This window comes from Astatotilapia calliptera, chromosome 22 (genome assembly GCF_964374335.1).
Source record: "Astatotilapia calliptera chromosome 22, fAstCal68.1, whole genome shotgun sequence".
Taxonomy (NCBI): Eukaryota; Metazoa; Chordata; class Actinopteri; order Cichliformes; family Cichlidae; genus Astatotilapia; species Astatotilapia calliptera.
This window is the reverse complement of record NC_137442.1, coordinates 17,273,435-17,290,168: the sequence shown is the minus strand read 5'-3', so window position 1 is coordinate 17,290,168 and position 16,734 is coordinate 17,273,435. Positions and strand designations below refer to the sequence as shown.

At 43.7% G+C, this 16,734-nt stretch overlaps 1 protein-coding gene across 4 annotated transcripts in view; it reads right to left on the bottom strand.

The window, feature by feature from the left end:
- Positions 1-16,734, bottom strand: part of pag1 (phosphoprotein membrane anchor with glycosphingolipid microdomains 1) — a 59,796-nt gene that overhangs the window by 27,965 nt on the left and 15,097 nt on the right. For 3 of the 4 annotated variants that reach the window (XM_026155477.2, XM_026155475.2, XM_026155479.2), the window contains exon 2: positions 11,217-11,253. The exons of the other annotated variant lie outside the window; for it this stretch is intronic. The gene's annotated coding sequence lies outside the window, so the exon portion shown is untranslated. The remainder of the gene's footprint in view (positions 1-11,216; positions 11,254-16,734) is intronic. 4 annotated transcript variants of the gene reach the window in all.

The following is a 16,734-nucleotide window of genomic DNA, read 5'->3' as shown; positions in this document are numbered from 1 at the left end:
TTATCACACTGAGGTGACACATGGACAACCCAGACGCACACTTTCACTGTCAGAGATGCGAGCAGCCACAGATGTAATTCTTTCTTCTTCAAAGCCTTGAAACCACCCTCCGAAGCTGCCGCTGCTTCTGCTCTGAAAATTGCCACATGCCACTTCATTTATCTCCCCTTGTGACACCAACCCTTTTGGACAAAAGACACAGGCCAAAAAAAGGATTAACGGAGGTGTGCGCCTGCGACTGAAATGGAAATGTGATCCATCTTTACGAGGCTCGGACAACAGCAGGGGCGGGTTTATTAGATGACCCAGACGGTGCCATTGGTGGTGGTGGGGTGGGTCTGAGCCTCTCGAAAGGCTTCTATAACACATTGGGGCTTAAGTAGAAAGTCTGCTTTGCTAATTGGTGTACGTGTGCGCTTTGAAAGGAGTACTAGGAGGCGTGCTGTCATGGCCTCTGACCTTTAAGAGCAACACATTTTTCAGACATGCTTTAACAGGCTGGTAATTTTCACACAAATGCACGTACGAGCCTTATCCAACCCTTTCCGGCTCTGCTGGTTTTACCCCCTCTTCCACATCCTATGTTTTGTCTTTTTCCCCCCCAGTTTCCTGCCATTTATATCCCTGCTCTTGTCCAATCTCAGTCCCATTTGTCAACCCTGGCTTTTAACAATCTGCAGTTAAACCTTTTCGGCTGCACTTTCAGAAGCCTCGTCCCTCTTTGGAGCTCGCCATCGCATATTCAACACGTCTTCTAGCTGGACCATAAAGATATGGTAAAATATGGAAGCCTGCAGGAACTCAAAGGGCACATCTACAATCAGGAGCAGCCGGCAGGTGGGGAGTGGGGGGTGGAAACAAATGGCAACCCCCATCCTACCCCCCATGCCAAGCAGGGGGGTAGGATGCTGCAAGACGTGGCAACCTTCAGACGGCTATCTTCAGATTTCTGGTTAAATTCAAGCAGCACACGCCTGAGCAACACACGAAGATTGCAACAGCACAGATGAAGCTCTGCCTTCACCGTTTTCACAATTCCATTTGATTTCTCATTTCACAGACCAGAGGTTATTCCATTTTTCATAGCGGTGAGCGGAGAGGGGACTTCCAAACAGAGAGTAGGAAAATCAAAAGCAGATATGGAGAGAATATGCACAAAATTATTGTTTTTGTTAACAAAGTCTATATTTTTTGACTTTTGGGAAATATGCTTATTCACTTGTGACTCTTGAGTCTTTATGGTAAACATACACTTTCAACCTGACACTGCCGGAGGTTTCTTCCTGTTAAAAGGAAGTTCTTCCTTTCCATTGTCGCCAAAGTGCTTACCTTACAATATTAAATGGCCTGTATTTATATAGCGCTTTTACTAGTCCCTAAGGACCCCAAAGCGCTTTACATATCCAGTCATCCACCCATTGGTGATGGCAGCTACATTGTAGCCACAGCCACCCTGGGGCGCACTGACAGAGGCGAGGCTGCCGGACACTGGCGCCACCAGGCCCTCTGACCACCACCAGTAGGCAACGGGTGAAGTGTCTTGCCCAAGGACACAAGGACAGAGACTGTCCGAGCCGGGGCTCGAACCGGCAACCTTGCGATTACAAGGCGAACTCCCAACTCTTGAGCCACGATCGTCCCACAAGCCACGATCGCCCCACCTTGAGACAACTGCTGTTGTGAAATCTGTTTGTAATTCAGTCAAAAGACTGAGACACAGCTACCTGCTGAGCGTTTAACATGATGCCGCTTGTCTACGAACCGGTTGAGGAGATGATGATGACAGGGTGTTTGTAGGCCCCGTGAAGCTCTTTAATACACTACTCACAATGAAACTTTATAAAATATGCACAGTGTAATCAAAACAGGAACCTTTGTTGAGACTTTGAGGTTTTAAAACACTTTTACTTACCAATATTTCTAACCTAGGTAGCTGCAGCAGGCTGCCTGCAGCCTCCAGCAGAGACTTAATTATGCTCTGAACGTAACAGGCACAACTGAAGCCAAAAACTGCATAATCCCACTGCTGAACCCTGTGTCGTCAACACACTATTGCTCAGCTACATGAACTAGAGGGCCAAAGCGTGTATAATAAATATGTAACATGGTAGAATATTTATTTACAAAGCAGCAGTGGCTGCCACAGCCCTTCTCAAATCAGTTAATGGGGGCGGCTCTGTGTGTCCCCAGGGAGGGCTGAAAACCAAATGAACCAGCTGAATGTGCATCAGAGCAGTAAACAGGATGCCGGCTGGTGGCAGAAAATCTGCTGTCAGTCACACACACACACACACACACACACACACACACACACACACACACACACACACACACAAAGCCACACTCGGGAATTTAGACTCAAAAAATACACCGAAAATGGTCACGCACACAGAGTCATTGGAATAGAGATGAACCAATTAGCAAGTGGCAGACATCAGCGTGACAGAACGAGGTGGAGGCAGAGAGGAGTGAGTGATGAGAAAGAATATATTAGAGCGCGCTCAGTGTGCGGGCAGCCGGCCGAGAGGAAAATGCAAGTGAGGCACCTTCACACTCTGACACTTTCAAGGAAGCTGAGGTGGCCAGTGGCAAATCCACCCTGCCGCAGTGGGTGGATAATGTGGCAAGATGTGATGTGAGCAGAGAGCAGGACACACACAGAGGTGACACTCACTGATATTATTCACAGACGTGTACGGACATAGAAAGGTGAAACGTGGAGGAAAAACCTGTTTTATACCATCAGAACTGCTTAGTGGAGGGTCCCTAGCTTACAAAACTACACCTCCCACACCTTTCTTACTTTGCCTCAGGGCGGTGCTTCATATAGGAATGCAGAGCCTGCAGACTTTAAGTCAAATCAGGCCGTATAAACTGTACCTTAACTCGAAATCACGGCAGTATCTGTTTAGGGAGGCCAACAAATTTTGATGATAATTATTATGGAGAAAAAAGAATATTAAATGTATGTTTTTAGCACGGTGATGCAGACACCTTCTTGCCTCACAGGAAGAAGATCCTGTGAGGCCGGTTTCTCTATGCTTGTGTGGGTTGTCTCCACGTACTCTAGCAGTCCAAAGAGATGCACGGGTCAGGTTAATTGTCTGCTGAGTGTCAGCATGAATGGTTGTCTGTCCTTCCAGGGTCTACCCTGCCTTTAGTCCTATGACAGCTGGGAACGTTTCCGTCCACCTGCAACTTGACTTGAATATGAAGATGGATGGATATTTTTATACCAAATGAAGCACTTATTGTTTATCTACTCAGCTGTGATAGTTTTCTGCCACAGGTGCTCAGAATGATCTAAAAAACAAAGCCAAAGGTGGGGCTTAACGGACACCATTTTTTCTGAGGGGCAGTTACACATTACATCTTTTATTTATGTAGTGATGTATCCAGGTTTCTCCTGGTATGTGGAACGGAAAATGACTTGACTAGTTCTTTCTTTTAGAGGACGTGTGGATGTTTTATCACTAAGCTGATGTTGATTTTTAGCACACCTGACATGTTCACCAGGTAATATTCCCTAATTGATGGATGATCGAATGCTACCTGAAGTAAACGTTTGTAAAATTGTGTGTGGGTGATAATATGAAAATTGTTTTGTACCTGATAAAGGTGAGCTAGTCTGAAGCTTTGTGACTCAATAAAATAGTGGTAAGTGGGAGAATGTGCAGAAGTTAAAGTTCTAAGACTTGTGCAAACTCCTCTGCGCGCACAGACGTCAGAATGCACACTCCTCTCGAGTGCCCCTTAAAATCAAGAGCCCTTACAATACAGCGTTTGTAAACGACCTCTCAACGCTCCTGACCGCCAACTCATATTAGACCATTAGCAGTGCCCTGGAGACTTAACACACTGCACAACAGAACCACTCTACATCGCCCTGACCCCACCAGTGCTGCTGATGGAGATTTTATTTCTTGTTGACATCACCCGGGGTGAAACGCGTAATACATACGACACGGTATGGTGCTAAAGCTTTATGACTTCCTGAGTGTCTAGCAGTTATTGTAAGCCAGACTATCAGGACAGACAGGATGCTTAGTGTAGCTCTGAAGGTTTTCCCAAAGGAGGAAGTCAATTAAAGAAAAGCCAACACGATCTCCTTAAAGAGAAGCTGAGTGAACGAAAGCATCTCTTGGATTTCTTTATCTCCTGCAGACTTTAAAAACAAAAGACCCTAAATACCATGAAAATGCAATTCAAAAGAAAGCATGCGATCTGAAGATTAAGAGGGAGATAGAAAAGGCACCCAGTCTGCCGTAAGCTGACGCAGCAAGGAGCACAAAATCATCTCTTGAGGAGGAATTAACAGCGTGAACAAGGCCATAGACGAGATTGCAGATAAGCTGCTTTGGGTACAAAAGTGACATTTGCAATCCCCTGACTTCCTACAACAAATTTGTTGTGTAATACTTTCCTAGAAGCCTCCATTAGTAGACCGAGCATGGAAGGATGACAAATCAAGAACTTTAATTCCAAATGTCATTTTTAAATAAACCCCTATGCTACAAATAAACACCACATTCCCAGAATTCAGTTAAAGAGTCCATCGGGATGTGCGCTCGGTTGTGTGTAAGTAGGGCTTCACTTTCCAAATGTTTTCCAGAGAGACCTCTGAGAATATCACAGACGCCAATGCCTTCCCAGGCGCTCCAGCACAGGATCCGAAGAAACAGAGAGAGGGATTCCCGTGAGGAATGCCTGGAATGTAAACAGGCCACCCACGCAAAATGAAATCACACATCCTTTTCTCTGCATCAGAGGCCGTGAGATGACGGCCTCAGCTGGAAAAAGATGCCCCAGAGAGCAGTGCAGTTTGTCCTTCTGGTTTACCCCTTTCATCCGCACACATCCCTCCAAAAAAGAAAAAAAAATCCCATGAGAGGCTCCAGGAATGCAAATGCATGCTGGGAAATGTGTCGACCTTCATCCTTTCATTGCAGCAAACACCCTCTGTGCAAAGTGTTGCAGAGTTATGGTCTTAGAAGAAGAGCTCTCGTAATCTCGCCTACACACAAACTATATACACACAAGAGGCAGCTGTAATTAGAGTGTAGTGGTCAGCCGTCAAAATTTGAAGCTTTCTTTATGAACCCTCCCTGGTTTTAACACCTTCTCAGCCATATGACACCGCTGCTGTTATTAGTCCTATGGCCCACATAACCACCTGCTCCAGAAATGACTTTCTGGGTCGCCGGGGGATTACTGTAGGGCTAATGCAGCAGCACACCAGCAGTCCTGGGGGCCACAAATGGGTCAAATACTGCTTGCTTCATTTCAACAGCATCATAAACAATAAAACGTGCAACAGTGACACTCAGAGCTCCTTCCTTTGAGACCTGAAATCCACCAGGGGGCTCTGTGCAATTAATTAGTAGGAGCGAATGTAGGCAAGCGAAAGTAAACAGTGGCTAATTTCCTGTGTTTTAACTGCTCGTGGCCTTGCTCGGTGGCTATTCCTGCTGTTTAGCCGAGTGGCGTTAGCCACCGCCCCGCCCCCCGTGCATGTGGCCGCGACAGTTATTGTTCTGCTGCAAGGCCGCTAACAAACAGCCAGCTGGAGCCCGTGTTGTTGTGGCTAAATGAGCCACAACTGCCTTTAAAAAAAATCCACAACAACCCGGCAAGCGTTTGAAGTCGCCCGCCTGCGAAAGGGTGGATTCCTTATTGTTTAAAACTGGAGATTCCTTCTTTAGCAAGGAGGGAAACCATGTTTTCATTTCAGCTTTCATGTCCTTTTTATAGAGTGTTTTGTCTGCTATGAAAGTGCTGACACATTTGTTTTTAAAAAGAAAAAAAAACCTCAGGGGTGAGGAACAAGGAACAACATCTGAGGAAATACAAAAGGCGGAGACAATCGCATGAAGGCAGGGAAAGTAAAACCTATTTTTAACTTTAAACAGTTCATCTGGAGTGGAAAAACATGGCAGACTTACAGTGTGTAATGTTTAAGGTTTACTTAAAAGCTCCCTTTTCACTGGTTCCTATTTAGCACTAATTAAAAGGAGACTGGAGAAGTAAGCAACACGATAAAACAACACACATCCTATGGTAATAAAGGCCTTTACTGCATGGTCATCGAGGACCATTAAATTATCCAGCCTGCATTAGTAAAAGCGTCCAGCTGAGAGGCCTTTCATGTCAAGCTCTCTTAAGGTAAAAGAAGTTAGAACAGATGTCTGGAGTTATTCCAAAAGGCCACCAGCTGATCTTCAAAGATGAACTGACTACTGAGCTGCTGAGCACCTCAATCTATAACGCCCCTCGAAGGAAAGTGTAGACTTTAAAGCTGCAAGAAAAACACTGGATGCTTTACACACTTAGAAAAACACAAGTGAACACAGACAAACTCGTGATGACTGAATAACTGGTTGACACATTGAGCTGTTGGTCCACATGATGGTTTGGTAATGAGCTCCGTGGCCTGATTCGGAGATTTAGTGACTGGAGCGTGACACCGTTTCTGAGGGAATGTGGATTTTATTGATTTTGAAGTTTGAAGTCAAAGCAAAGACGAGGAAGTCCTCGAGTGGAAACTGATGTGTGACATATGTTACAACCTGGACTCGAACACGCAAGAAAATGAGATTCATTAAACCAGTGACCCACGAAGAGGCGCCGCCGGAGATGCAACTGCACTCACTAGTCCATGAGCCACCCGTCTTACTGTTGACTGTCATTAAACTTTCATGGGTTTTTCCCATTTTAATCTTTTTAAAATGATTTCTTATGAGCTATTTGGTGTTATCTTAATGTGGTTATTATATCTTTCTATTTTTAAACTTGTGCTTTCTGTTCTGTATGTTTTTATAATGTTACTCCATCTACATCGACTCCTTTTTAAATGTGCTGTTTGAATAAAAGTGACTACCATTAAATACTGAATATGCTATCTGCAAGTGTTATTCTCAGCTTTAATGGCTAAACATCTGTCAGCGTCTAGCCTTACACAGACTAAATTATTGAACTGAACTGGAAAAATAATAATAGGTAATGACAATAATGCAATTAGTTACAGTCCTTTAAACAACGGAAAAAATCCACAATGGACATTAAGAATGAATGCAAAACAAAAAAAGTGCAGTTTGTACTTCAGAACATTAATGTTTTCAATATACCAATATACTCGTTCTTTATATTTGGAGAGAAATACGAGTGAGGTGGAGTGATTTATTGAAACGTGCAAACATACGGAGTTTGTACAATTTTAACAACTCTCTTTGGCTTCCTGAAGGACTTTTAAAGATCTTTTTTTGATGTTAGCTAACTTTTGTTTCATTTTCTATCAAAATGATCCCACGCTGCTTCAATAATCTCGAGGTCCGGGCTCTGGGGAGGTCAATCCCACTGTGCATTTTTTTCTACCTAGGTATGCTTTTAATGCACAGGCAGTGTGTTTGGGATCATTGTCATGCTGAAAAATTAAGCTGTTGCCAATCAGACATTGTTCCAGCCCCAAACCATGACAGCCTCCACCGTGTTTTACAGTTTCAGACCTCTTCCGTACACACAGATGGTGATCTTCAGTCCAGTTCTTGTAATTTGGAATACCGGTTTTCCTTCTTTAAGAATTGCTTCTTGACAGCCACCCTTCCACTGAGACTATTTCAGATCAACTAAATGTCCAGATCTCACAGGAATGTCAGATACTGTTGATCTGCCTAGATAGTTTTTTTAAAGCCTGACACTTCTTCTTTTGTCCTCCACTTCTCCAGTTTTTTAAGGACACACTGTGCCGAGAATTCAGAATATCACTCTGAAAGTCACCGTGTTGGTGCAAAGAATTCTCTTTTCTATCTGTCAAACTGTGGATCTTTATCATTTTCATAGATTCAACTAAAGGAATAGGAACATAGTGTGTTTCGTGACAGGCTGCTAATAACAAGGTGACTAAAGATACTATTTAAAATTGGTTCTTTGGTAAATTGTCTGTGACGTGTAGACATTACACCAGCTCTTTGAGGCAGGTGCCTTCGCTATTCATAGGTCAGAAGACTTTTGCATAGTATTGTGTGTTATGTGAAAAAATCTTCATCAGTTAAACATAGTATGACACATTTAAGTCTCCTAAGATTTATATATGAAACAAAAACATTCACAATTGGATGGAAGGAAAAATTCTCCTCCGCAGGGATCAGCTGAGTGATGTAATCAAGTACTACACCCCGTGTGCAGTCACATATGTGTGAACATGCACGCTGCATAACAAACAACCAGGGATCAAGAATAGCTTGTTAACATCCCATCTTATGTTCAGAGGTCGAAAAAAACAACACTCTCCCCGGGTCTTATTATCGCCTGGCACGCTGCCTTGCACCAAAGCAGCGTTTCCCAATAACAGGCTATAAAAATGACAATGCGCATCGACGGCCTCAGAGACACTCGGGGAGACGCTCCAGAGGATATAAAGCAACTTTGAAGTGTGACGCTGTGGCGCATGAGAGATGACACATCCACAAGCGCGTACATGCTCCCGCAGACGCAATACATATCGATAATCCCAGACGACTGGCTGGCTTTGTACGTCAGCGGCGTGTGTCTGGGGCGTGTGTGTTTATGTCTAAGTGCGGGGTTGGCCGCATGACAAATCTGCAAAGAGCAGAACGTATGAACGTCGTGAGAGTTACAGGTCACTAGAAGAGCATTAGCATAATCCTATGATAAGTCACGAGTAACTACATAGTAATTATGTAATTATTAGAAGGTTTAAATCTATGTTTAGCCACAATATGACGTGCATTCAATTATCTGTCATGTGCAAACACAGGCAGCTTGATCAGTATCTGTGAGGCTTACCTAAGTAAACAACTCTCTATGCAGGGTTTATCTCCAGGACAAAACATTAAATGCTGCTAACATTTGGTGTAATCAAAAGAAGGCTTTCATGAAGCAACACTCATGTTGTGTAGTAAAGGCTTTTGTGTTGTTTGTGTCTGTCACCAGGTAGACTGTGACTAAAGAGGTACCAGTTGCTTTGAATGCCGCAGGAACGAGTCACTGACTGCAACTGAGCAATGAAGTTTCGCTGGCTCTCTAAATCACAGATACACACACAATATAGAAGCAAAGTTATGTGTGTACGCGTGGGGTGTGTGTGTGTGTGTGTTGGTCATCCTGCTCATTCGTTGTAATTCTCCCATAATCCTTTACTCTGCAAAATGACACAGCTGCCAGACATATCCTCTTTGCTGGCGCCTCAAACCTCCACTTCTTTCCTCTCTCTCCCACTCTCTTTATATGACACACACACACACACACACACACTGTGACACACACGTATTTTACAACCATCAACCATGCACAGAGATTATCTTGACGATTACATGATCAGCATCATGTTAACTCGTGCACTTTACAGTAAAAGCATGACACAACTATTTCTGTGATTCGCAGCGCACAAAGACGTGCCTCCGTCACCATGACAACACTATTCCTGGAAACAAACAGGATCTCCATTCCCGATGCATTTATGATTCCTCGTCTGCTAATTGTTAAAAGAAAAGGCACCAGTTGGGGAAGGATGATAAAACAGCGCGCTGGCTTCCTGTTTGTGAGGACAGAACACACCCTGTTTACACAGCGAGCGCACAAAACTGCTTCCTAATCCCCCACATGGCTCGGTGCTGGACTCGGTTGGTGGAGTGGGTTTTTGAGAAGCACCTGCTGGGGACTTATCAGCTCAGTTTAGAGGAGTTTAAAAAAATAATCTCACCTGATTTTGAAATCGGGTTGCATCACGCTCAAAAGGAGACAATTCTACAAGATGTCGAAATAATGGTGCAACACACACGTACTTTAAGAAATCTTTAAGATGATCCTAGCAGAGGGAGAAAAGCAGCATCTTGAAAAAGAAAACTGTGGTGCAACAGCTTGCAGCTTAGCAATGAGCAAAAAAGCAGAAGGTTGAAGCTAAATGAAAGGTGCTAGAGAAATGCGGTCAGCCTATTCTAACCTAGTCTATTTAGAAGGGAGAATTTAGCTTCTGTATTACATATATATCTCTAGCAGCATTGCTAAGTAGCAGTAGTTAACGATATGAGCCTCAGGGGCTAGAATGGCAACAGCTGTACTTCCATCTCAGCTGACTAACGCACCGGTAGGCCCTGTGGTAGTTTCAGATCTCATTCTCGTTGTAGGCTCTCCATCTCGATCTCAGTGGCTGCTTTGAAAGTGATGATGTTATAATAATCACAATCGACTGAATTTTAATTTCTTGTGACACCCTGATAAATATAGGAGCAGTTTGAGATGTTTTAGACTTGCGCAGAAATGGATAATCAAAGCCAAAAAAAAACAAAACAAAAAAAGAAATCCAAAGAAAATGTAACTACCAAAGGTCCTGGACCCGATTTATCGCACTGAAAGTGCTGGTGGCTAAAGTGACCTTAAAATCCTAAAAGCCCAGCACAAGAAAGCTTCTTAGTTTGTATGACGTGGTCAGAAAAGCAATCCTATCGCTGCTTTTCACCTGGCAAAATTAATTTACAGCCTCTCTGATATAAGACAAAAGGGAACATATCAAACAAAAAGAGCAGACCAGAGATGTGGAGCACCCCACATGCCGCGCTGGCACTTTGGTGATGCCAGTCTGTCCATCTATTCCCTAGCAACCCTGTAACCCGGGGCGACAGGGCCTCCGCAACAAACAGACAGACCAGAACTCCGCTTGCTTGTTGCCAAGAGGCTGATAATGCAGAACTTTTCAGATCTGCATACAACCACACACAATAGGAACACAAAGACAGGAACCTCCAGCATATACATACAATATTACCATCATACTTCATCTATTCGCACTTGCATGCAATCACACACAGTGTAAAGCAGGAATAGAGACATTATACATAAGCGATATGCTGCTTAGCAGCATAGCACGTTTTTCCTGGCTTAATACATCCACAATATTAATGATGATGGCATTTGTTAAGTTGAATTGATAGAGACAGAGACATGCTCATGTCACGCATTCTGGTTTGAATTATTAAAGCTGTCAAACTTTGCACATCCACACATAAAAAAACATTTTTGGGGAAAACTTTTTGCAGGAAAGAGTCTAATGTCTCCGTCTCTGAGCATTCACACAGATTCTTTGCCTGCACCGTGTGGGAAGGGTGGAGGTAGGGAGGTAGAGGGGTTAGCGAGAAGTCTGCTAATTGGCAGGGCTTACCATTCTTCGAATGACTGAGTAACTGAAACAGTTAATATCCTACCTCAAGAGAGAAATGGATGAGTCTCGTCATTCATCACCTGTAAAACAAAAACAAGAGAAGACCGTGTTTGAGAGTCAACGCACACGTCTGCCGGTAACATAATAAGGAAAAATAACCCCAGAATATGCAGAGAGCTCAGGAAAAGAGCAAGCACACTGTGTGATTCACGCAGGGATTCAACATCCACTCGAATGGCCTCCTCGCAAATTCTTGTTGATCGAATCTGAGCATGCTCGGTTGACAACGTCAAGTTAGGGAAGCACGAGGGGGATAACCCTGCTATAGAGGATAATGTGTTATATGCTCGCTTCCAGCCCTTAGTGGATGCAACATAACAGGAGCAGGGGGGAGAAAGTGCTGAAAAAGCTCCCGTGTGAGGCGGCAGCGCAGACATCAGAGCAAATGGGATGTGAAGTTTCTGGAACAGCGTCTGTATTGTTGGGGGAACGCAGCAGGGGGGTTAAGCTCATGCAGCTTCTGTTTACTGACAGAATATAGGAAAGCACAGCGCTCACCTGCACCTATTAACTGATATTGCGTCGCAAGCACCCGTATCCAGCACAACTACAGAGCTTACAGATATTCTGCCATTAAGACTGAAAGAACTGTGTGTGTAACAAGTATTGCAGAGTCATTAATAGTGTTCCTTTCACTGTTACAGCCTGTTTAATGAGAGGCCACAACCACGCTGTCTGAGTGATTAGTTACTGTGGCGGCTGACGGCCAGCACTTGTCTTTGTATGCTCAAAATATTTGGAGGGAAAAGGAGGTCTAACTGCGCGCCACGTACCTTCAATCATTCCAATACCAGCTTCTAGTCTACTTCCAGCCCCCTTTATATCGTCTAAAATGCTATAAAAACAAAACATTTACAGGAATTCAAAATCAAAGAGTAACCTACACCCACAGGCACAGAGCGAATATGTGTTCAGAAGCCAAACCCTACTAGCGTTGTTATTTTATGAGGTATTGTGTAGATGACAAGAGTCTAAAAATAACCTTCATAACGTGGCTGAAAAGAAGCTAATGTCCCAGCTTCATTTGTTGCTCTGAGTCAGGCTTTTAAATTCCCAGTTAATGACCTGTTTTTGAGCTCTTGAGTTTCTCTTTCTCTCTCTGTCTCATATACCGTGTACATGTACATACCCATACATATACATACATATATATAGCATATTTATAATGATGTGTATAGGATCAATGATGGAAAGTGACTAATTATAGTGTGAATCGTCCCGTCCTGCGTCTCTCCTGCTGAAGGAGCCACCGCAGCTTGCTCTTTATCGAAACCGACATAGCTGCTTTAAAAAACAAAACAGACCATGTCACATTCTTTCTTACTGGTAGTGACAGGTTAGGAGGAAACAAATCTCTGAACATTTATTTAAATCTGACAAACAATGCAGAAGCTGAACACAATGGCATGAAGGGAATGAAGGGAGGATGTAAATAAAATAGCTGTAGGGGCAGATTAGTAAGCAGATTATTTTAGTGACCTTTGCGGTCAAACGGCAACACGATACTCTCTGTAACTTTTAGAGATGATGACATGGAGAGAGGTGAATTAAAGTATTAATGCCTAGAGATCACCGGTTTCTTGGTAAAATTTATATTCCCCAACCGGTTGGTGAGTGGTTGCTGGAGGTTGATGGCAGCTGCTGTGAAATTTATTGCATAAGTCCAAATCACACAGGTCTAGAGAGAAGTCAATGACTCCCTGGCAACACCTGGTTGCTAGGGGAAAATGAATCTTCCCCAACCAGTTTGCAAGTGATTAATGAAGGTTACTGTCAGTTACGGTAAAGAGGTATGTGGTGCTGCACTGATAACCTCCCTGTGATTGCATTGGTTGCAAGCAGACTGCTGCAGTCACTTATTGCTAGAATGGAAGATGCAAACACTGAAAACTAGCTAAGTGGCTGCGGAACTTGAAGTTTTGAATGCAAATTGGAAACATTAAACGTTCATCTTCAAAGTAAAAGCTGTGCCTTTTGTAACATTGTTGTAGTTGCTGAGTTTTTGCTGACAAGCCTCCATCTTACACACAAATTAAGGGGAACTGCAGCACTGTGGAGGTGGTAAATCATAAGGAGGTTTTTTGGGTGCAGTGCCTTCTTTGTGATCAGTATCACCCAGCGTTAGCCTGCAACCTCCAGCAACCACTCTCCAACTGGTTGGGGAATACAAATTTTCCTTAGCAACCACAGGTTCCCAAGAGGTTGCCAACGGTTCTCTAAGCCTGTGTGACTGAAACCTAAAGTAAAATCCTGAATAAATAAGCGGAGAAACACAACAAATGCAGAAGCATCCACATCCATAAATTGTAATATCTTACATAAAAAATAAAATGCTGTTACTCATTTCACTAATTTGTGCTTTCCTTGTGTCCCCTGCCCTTAGTATGCTCTGTTAAAGGATGTCTAAATTGCTAAAATGCATCTGGAGCACAGAATACAGCAAGCCTGTATTACTACACAGAGTTTTTACGTTCAGCTCATAAAAGAGGCGTGGCACACAGCTGGGACATCCGAACTGATTGGAGGACTGCTCTTTGAACAACTATTAGCGTTTTTAAGGTAGTCAAACTTTCTGCTCTTCACGACACGTGTGTGTCACACTAATTAAATGGTAAATGGTTTGTATTTGTATAGCGCTTTTACTAGTCCCTAAGGACCCCAAAGCACTTTACACAACCAGTCATCCACCCATTCACATACTGGTGATGGCAAGCTACGTTGTAGCCACAGCCACCCTGGGGCGCACTGACATCATCATCTGCCTTGACTCTTCTATCCACAGGTTTCTGCCGGACACTGGCGCCACCAGGCCCTCTGAGGCAACGGGTGAAGTGTCTTGCCCAAGGACACAACGACCGAGACTGTCCAAGCCGGGGCTCGAACCGGCAACCTTCCGATTACAAGGCGAACTCCCAACTCTTGAGCCACGATCGCCCCATAATTAAGTGTGACCCTGAGTACAAAACATAAAAAATGTCTTAAACACTTTTACACCTGAGATCATAAATCGATGTCGCTGTGTCAAACTACACAACTACAAAACAAGTCTGTCTCATCATCTGTCTCGACTCTTCTATCCACAGGTTTCTGTCTTACTCTAGGGTCTCTCGTGAGTCAAGGAAAGGAATTGAGAAAGTGCAATTTGGGAAATGAGAAAAGGTTCAGATGGCAGGAGAAAAAGGTCAAAGTAAGTTCAATGCGGGGGCACAAATGGAGAGTTTCAGTCACCAGAGCTTTCCAGATGGCTTCAACGGGAGTAAAGATTGGTCTCAGAAAGACATCGTGGTCAACGGCACACAGTAAATGACCGTGATTCTTGTGCACTATTACAGGTCGGCATCAGATGTGATCACACTGTCAGCAGTAACAACAACAACTTCAACAACTAGACAAAGAGGGTCATTTTTATTGCACATTACAAAGACGACTGCACCATTTGAGAGCTCAGTAGGGGAAACACCATAAATACTGATATGGAAAAAAAGGTGATATGATCAGATAAGTTGTACTTTATGGTATTCACAACAAATGGGTGAATGGAAGTGTGGTGTACACCCAAAAATTAGGACAGGCCTGAATGCTTGACCTTTACATCTGGTGGCTTTGATACCCTGTAGGCACATTTAGCTGGTTTGTTTCATATCACTGCAAACTATGCTGAGCTGTGCCGAGTGCTCACCTTTAAACTCGGTTAAACCTTTCTATCCTTGCTGGACTGGTTTCTTCCAGCATAACAATCATGCACAGTCATCTTCACTAGATATCAACCGAACTGAACCTGAGGGAGGTTTTGAATCCAAGGTGTTAGACAGCACTTTAGCACCTTACGAGGAAATGTTCATTGAAATAATGGTATTTTATCCCTCCAGAGACTTGCAGAACCAACGAAAAGACACAAGCAGACTACACAAAAGTAAGGTAAGGTTGATGACTAAAAGGATAGGATAGTATAAACCAAAGGATGTAACGTTGTACAAAAAGGAATATCGATCACATAAAGAGACCTGTCTCTGACCCAGAGTCGGCACGCCCCCTTTTTCAGCAGAAAAGGAATTTTCCCAAGTGAAGAGAAGTGACAGGTTTCGTATCTGTACCAGCGCTGTGCTAGTCTGGTGTGGGGAAGAGAGACAAATTACCCATCGACCGGTCGAACTCTGCATAGTGACCAAATAATAATGAGATGGTAGATACAAGCAGTGAAAATGAGCTTCTTCTGCAGGGTAGCTGGACTCACCCTTAACAACAGATTGAGAAGTTTTATCAAGCCAAAGTGAGTAGACCAGCAGCTCCTTCACACTAAAAGGAGCCAGTTGATGTGGTTCAGGCATCTACATAAGCCTAGAAGGCCTCAAAGCAGACCCAGGAAACACTGGAGACACTAAAACTCTCAGGAACGCTGTGGTATTCCTGGATTTCTCTGCCTAGACTGCTGTCCTGACAACCTGGATGGACGGACATGGATGGATGGATGGATGGAGGGATTGAACTCCTATTATATTCCAGTCTGATCAAAAGTTGAGGTTCAACCGGGTCATGTACAGTTCTGGTACTTGCTTTGTTCTGTCTACCAGTTTTTCACCACCAGCTCCTCTGTACACTGACTAAATCTCTACAAGCTATAAAAGGTTGGAGCCTCACTTCAGGATTAGGAAAATTTTCCAGAAGGACAACGTCAGACTGAAAACATTTTCATCAGTGTGCTAGAAATTTCTAAGAATTGTTATGTCTAGCAAATCTGTCTCGTTTGGCCCATCTGAGAGTTGCCACTGGCTCTTATCCCCAGCTATAGTCTTTCATTCCTAAATTCCTCTGGATCAGCGAACACTCTTGAATTCATTTCTGAATGAGTCATACGCAAAGCTCCACCTAAATTGCACCCTCTAATAAATTTCCACTGTTATCCCAAAGGGAGTCTTCATGTTTGAATTCCCTCCTTTGTTTAAGAGTGGTTGTAGGTTTCGTTTTTTCTTACAGGAACGGTGTCCCCTGGAGAATTGTTGTTCTGTTTTAGAAATTACTTCTCATTCCACAGCTTCATCCCGTACTCTGTCAAGTTGAAAGAAGACTGTGGAAAGCACTTTCCTTTACGTCTCTACCCAGGTTTCATCTTTTTCGCCTCTTTGCCGTCCTCTCCGCGCCCATTTTCCTCTTTCCTCTTCAGTACTTGCAACTCTTTTCATCTTCACCCCTCCTGTCTAATCCTCCCTTTTCTTAAACTTTCCTATCCTCCCATCATTTCCTCTCTTTTTTTTTCTCCTCTCCTCAGTCCCTCAGTATCTGTATAGCTAAGGGGCCTGGCTCAAGTTCAAAACCTTTTTCATGTTGCTCTTTAGCGCAGCTCAGCAGAGCACCCTGCTGTGGTGGGTCTCCTTGCCTTTTTTCAAGCTCACATCCCACATCTATTCCTCTCTTTGCCTCTCACTGGCACTCAGATCACTTCCTTTACCAGGAGCTAGAAGGTACACTGCCTTCATCTTCCCCTCCTTCTTTTTCCTGCTCTT